The 6,000-nt window shown below is 34.7% G+C and overlaps 1 protein-coding gene across 6 annotated transcripts in view; it reads left to right on the top strand.

Moving 5' to 3' along the window:
* Vti1a (vesicle transport through interaction with t-SNAREs 1A) overlaps positions 1-6,000 on the top strand; it is a 342,770-nt gene that overhangs the window by 3,783 nt on the left and 332,987 nt on the right. The window lies entirely within an intron of this gene.

Here is a 6,000-nt window from a genome sequence, read left to right on the forward strand (position 1 = left end):
GTATTGGAAATGTAGCTAAATTAAAATGATAATATTTGGAAATGCATTCTACAGTCATGTATAACTAATTATAACATATTTAAAAGGGGGAAATAATTTGGATATATTGGGTTAAATACTATTATAACTAAAATATGTTATTAAACTAATAACATTTTATTAGTTTTAAATTATTTATTTTTATTTTTTAAATTGTACCTACTAGAAAGTTTAAAATTGCATATAATGATTTCTATTACATGTTTGTTCCTCCAGGGAGTTAGTTGAAGGGATGGCTCCAGTCCTGATTCAGAAACTCACTGTGACCATAGTTTGCCCTTGGTCAGGAAACTAGCTACCTCACAGTTTCATGAGTTAATGGGCAAAGTCCAACTTTTTCAGTTCAGTATGCAGGGAAACAGCCTATGGATGTTACTGATGGCCTGGTTACATCTTACTTTTTAAACAGTGAAGCATTTATGGGTTTTTATTCATTTTAGAATAATATATACACATATATAAATAAATATTTGTGTATGTATTTGTGCACATAAATAAATATGTGGGTATGTATTTCTGTATCTCTTTGTGTGTGTTTTCTCGTTCTCTCTCTCTCCCTCCACCCCCTCTAATCACAGGGGAATTACCTACCCTTCAACAATTTAGTCCACCTAATGGCTTTAATGTTTAAAAAATTAACTAAATATGCAGAGTTGGGGATTGAACATATTAAACACATGCTTTACCTCTGAGCTACAACTGCCCCCAGCCCTAAACTTTTTGTTTTTAGAGCAGTTTGAAAGTTACAGAAAGATCACAAATATAGAGACTCCTCATATACCCCATGACTAGTTTCCCCTATTATTAAAACCTTAATTTGATAAAAATTTGTTACCACTAATAACCCCATATTGATTTGTTATTAATAAAAGTCCATACTTTATTCAGATCTTGTTAGTTTTTTTTTTTTTTTTTTTTTGTTGTTTTTAATCATTCTAAAAGCCAATCCAGGATACCACAAAACATTTAGTAGCCATAGTTTCTTAGGCTTTTTTTTGGGGGGGAGGGGGCTATGACAGTTTCTCAAACTGTCCTTGTTTTTAATAACTTTACAGTATAGAGGAGTACTAGTAAGAAATTTTGTAGAATGTTCCCCAAATGGGGTTTGCCCATTTCCCACCTCATTCTTAGACTGGGGTTTGGGGTTTGGAAGAGGAAGACCATAGAGGTAAAGCATCATTTTCATCCCACTGTTTTAATAGTGTGTTCTCAACTTATCACTACTCATGTTAACTTTGATCACCTGCCCAAGAGAGTGTTTTTCAGGTTTCTCCTACCCTAGTTTTCATACTATGTGGAAGGAAATTACCTTCAAAGCTTATACCTAGGAAGTAGAGTTATATGTCCTATACCCTTGAATACTGAGTATATACTTCAATTATTTGGAGTTCTATATGAAAGAGGTTTTCTCATCTCCATTAATTTCCCTATTCAGTCATTTATGTCACTATAGAATCATAGATATTTATTTTATACGTTGTGTTATACTTCAGGGAGATATATATATTTTTTTCAGTTTTAATTTATTTACTGGATTTCCCAAATTCTTCCATCTTTGATCACTGGAACTTTTTTAGTTGGCTTGTGTTCTTTTGACATACCCTTGCCATTTGGAGTTTGTTTTTAGCACCTTCTTATTCTGAGGTGGTGAGGTACTCCAGTAGATGGCCTTTCTCAGTCCTAGATTCAGATTCTCTCCAAGGAGGCCTGTTTTCTTTTACTGAAGAATAGAAAGAGAAATCAAGATCTGGACACTAGGTGTGTTTGTTGCTACCCGGTGTGTTCATTGCTTTTAGGGACTCTCAGCTGAGAGAGCAAAGAAATTCATATGTATATACTAACCCATATATATAAATCTGCCTGTAAGTATTTGTATATGTGTGTATAGATAGTGAGTTAAACATGAGTTAATACTAGTGTCTTACACTCAAAGCCAGTACCAAATGGATCATTCTAGAATGGCTTCTGAATGGCTTTGTTTTAATGTGAACCACTATGTGCCATGTTACATGGTGTAGCATTAGTAATATATACATTTTTACATTCCCTAATATGAGTCTCTCTCGTAATAGACTCACTCCACATTTCTCAGTACATAATATCTGCTGCCAGTGTTATTTTAAAATAACCACTTTGCACAAAGACAGGTACCAGTAACTGAATTCAAATAAGCCCTGACACTTTCATTGTACTTCATTGGGAAAATTCAATACTGAGTAAGCACTCCTGTAAACAATGAGAGTCATATACTATGCCAAGATTTGTGTGTTTTTTCTCATCACTAAGGACTTTGTTAATATTGAGTGCGTTAGAAAAGATCATACTATGCTAAAACTTGAGTGTACTTCAGAACTCGACAAGCCTATATGCTAAATAAATAAATAAATAAATGAAAGAAAGAAAATGAAAAGGAGAGGGAGTTTGTTTATTTAGTATAGTTTATGTAATACATATAGAGGTTAAAAGTTGGATTTAGAAAAACAGACCCTGTTGGAATTCCAACTCTTCCATTTATTAGCTGTTTGACTTTGGAGAAATTATTTAATCTCTCTGAATTTGCTTAATGCATGAGAATGACTGTGATAATGTTGAACATGCACCTTAACAGTAACTGTTACTTACAAAAAAAAAAAAAAAGTCTAACTTCTAGGAATGTACCATTTGTAAAGGGGATATAGCCTGGGGTAGGCAGAATGAAACTGTCTTGGGAATTCCATGTGAATACTGCCAGGAAGTTATAGATGCTAAGTATTGCTACATGTTTCCACAGTCATCTAATTCAGCCCATCTCTCATTTCCTCTCTTCCACATGCTTTCCCTCCAAATATTCACCCTTTAAATTCTTCTCTTTGTAAAAAAATATGGTGAGCACTACAGAGAGCAATCAAAGATGATCTCAGTTCCATCATTATTTCTGACAGTACCATGATGAAGTGGTTATATTAAAAAAAAAAGATCTAATTGAGTTACTCTGGCCCCATTCCAATTTAACTATTTCTTTCAGAAAGGAAAACTTGCTATTTTAATTGGGAAGATTTTCCAGTCCTCACTGATACAGTTTTTCTTTTGCTTAAATTCTCTGTGAGCAATAATTATGTTGCTAACTGCAAAGACTGATTCCTTTTTCAGTAAGCATTTAGTGAGCCTCTACCTTGTACTCTGGTACTAGATATGGAGGTGAATCATTATATATTATTCTAATAAATCATCCCCCATTGGTTTATGTTAGACAAACCAGTTTTGTTGCATTTGACCAAAGTTAACAAACATTTCAAGAAGGAAAAAAATGAGGTTTGTTTAGGCAGTAATGAATAGTTATTATATAATTATATCCTAGAAAGCCTGTGGTTAGAAATAAAGTTGGAAAGGTTGCTTGGATCTGAATTGTGGAGGGCCTTGACTACAGGCTTGAGTGATCCAATCAAAGCCACATTTTTAGGAAGATTAAGGGTGAAGGGGGGTAGACATGGAGACAGAGAACCAGGGCTGTTGGTGGCATAGCTTCTTTTGTAAATGCTTACACTGTCCTGCATTTATTTATTCAATTCACCATCTTTTATTTATTTATTTTGAGAACTGATTATATATGCCAGGCTCATGACTAGATTTTAGGACAATAAAGGTGATTGATATGGCTCCTGTCTTCTCAGAGCCCCAAGCCTAAAGGCTAATCAGACCTGTTATTGTGAGAAATGAATTATTAGGATTATGTAAAAGTTATAGTTGTTTTATGTTTTAAAAAAATAGTGATTAACTCTTGTTGAGTTAAGAAAAGCTTCAGAGACTTGGTGATTTCTGATGGTTTTTGAATAGTAGTTTGGACATGAGCATTGGGATTAAAACAGTTCTATACATATTCAAGGTTAAAGGTAAAAATTTAGGATCATAAATAAATAATATGATCATTTTAAAATTGATGAAATTCCCAGGGATGCAAATGACCACTATAAGGCAAGATAAGCAAGGACTGAACTCCAAGGAATACTGACAGTTGAAAAGATCAGCTCAAACAGAGGAAGCTAAGCAGAGAACTCTGAGGCAGAAGTGAGCATTTAGGAGAATCACAAAATTAGGTGTTATGGAAGGTATTATGAAAGGAGAAAGTTACAGAATGGGAGTAGCAGAGTGTCAGGAGCCACAAGATTAAACAAAAATAGGACCAAGAATGCCTATTAATTTGCATAAGGGAAAGGTTATGAATCCCAGTGAGAGTCATTTCAATGGAACAAGGAGGGTGGGAGCTATATTATAGGGAGTGGAGGGGGAGATGAGGAAGGGAACCGTCTACCTTTGCTTTCAGAAATGTGGGCTGTGGATGATGGGGAGAAGTGTTAGCAGCAAAGAGATGTGAAGGTCAAGGGAAGTTCTTTTGATTCATTTTGTTAATGAGAAAAACTGATGTGCTGTGTATTGGTCCTGGAAGTTCATGATATGTGCATTCCCAACAACTTAACAATTAGGAACAATATTTATCTTAAAACAAGATGTTCCTTCTGCTATGTAAATATATAATTTCACTCTTGATTCAAGATTGCCTTGTCTTATTTTGTATTCTATTCTCTCATATAAATACAATACTATTCTATAACTGTATACAGATGTTAGAGGGATTAGAGGGGCCAGAAGCAGATAAATTTTAGACTTATATTAAAATTGTAATCTAGTCATATATAGATTTATCTTTCTCAAGGAGGGAAAAAAATCAGGTTGAATTCTAATTCCAAATTTATATTTTTCTTAGGGAGAAATTTATAGTATACATAAAATACCTTATGTGACAGCTACTCTAATCCCCAGAGTTTGGGATTAACAAAAGGAAGGGTTTGGAATTAGCAAAATCTAATTATGATTTTAGTAAAATGATAATTTCTACTAAAGCTGTCCCATGTAGGGTTGACTTTTCTGAAAGGACTAGTCAACTAGTAGATATTGTACCTTTTTCAGGCCTCATGACTTTTTGAGTTAGTTGAATTAGTCTCATTAAATTCTATGTGAAATAGACAAATTTATTTATTTATTTGGTACCAGAGATTGAACCCAAGGGCACTTAATCACTCAGCCACATCCCCAGACCCCACCTTCCTTTTATTTTAAGAGACAGGATCTCACTAAGTTGCTTAGGGCCTTGCTTGGTTGCTGAGACTGGCTTTGAACTCGCAATCCTCCTGCCAGTCTCCTGAGCCACTGGAGATTATAGGCATGTGCCACCACTCCCAGTGACATGAACACAATTTTAAATAGAAATTTGTTGTCACAAGAAAACAAATTTTGGTTAAGTCAAGTATTCAGCACCAGGAACTAACTATACCTATCTCTGTCAGCTTTGTTTCTTTCTAAATGCTGCCTTCATTCCCAGTCAGTGCATATTCACTTTCTTCTTGGAGATACACCAATGGATGCCAACAGCTTCTGTCACTGCCAAGACAGAAGAAAAGACTTTCCTCTTGCTCTAGAAACTTGATGGTTCCCTGGGATCATATGCCTGCCCAACAGACAAGTGTGACCAGGGGATTGAGATACTAAGATTAGTCCAGCTAAGATGAGATGTCTTTAATTTGCCACAGAACACAGGATTATATAAGGAGACAGCATTTTTCATTCATTTGCTTGGTAGAGGTGGGGCTGTTGCCTGGGAAGAGAAAGGTGCTAGGCAGAAAACCATAAATGTTCAATAAGCTTGATTAGCAGAGTCTATGAACAAATGGGCTAATTGATTTTAGAATAGGTTATGGGAAGGTTTTCTGAAATGATCTGCCAGGCCACGTCTCTCTCAGAGAAGTGAATCATGGTTAGGTTATAATTAGTGGTCAAATTTAAATAAACCACATACTGACTTAGCACTTTACAATTTAGAAATAATTTAATTTGCATCAAACTTATTGGAACTAAAAATAAGCCAGTGGATTTTTTAAAAATCTCCATTTTAGAGAGTACAAGGCTGAGTCTTAAAATATATATATA

This window comes from Marmota marmota, unplaced genomic scaffold (assembly GCF_001458135.2).
Source record: "Marmota marmota marmota unplaced genomic scaffold, marMar, whole genome shotgun sequence".
NCBI classification, from domain to species: domain Eukaryota; kingdom Metazoa; phylum Chordata; class Mammalia; order Rodentia; family Sciuridae; genus Marmota; species Marmota marmota.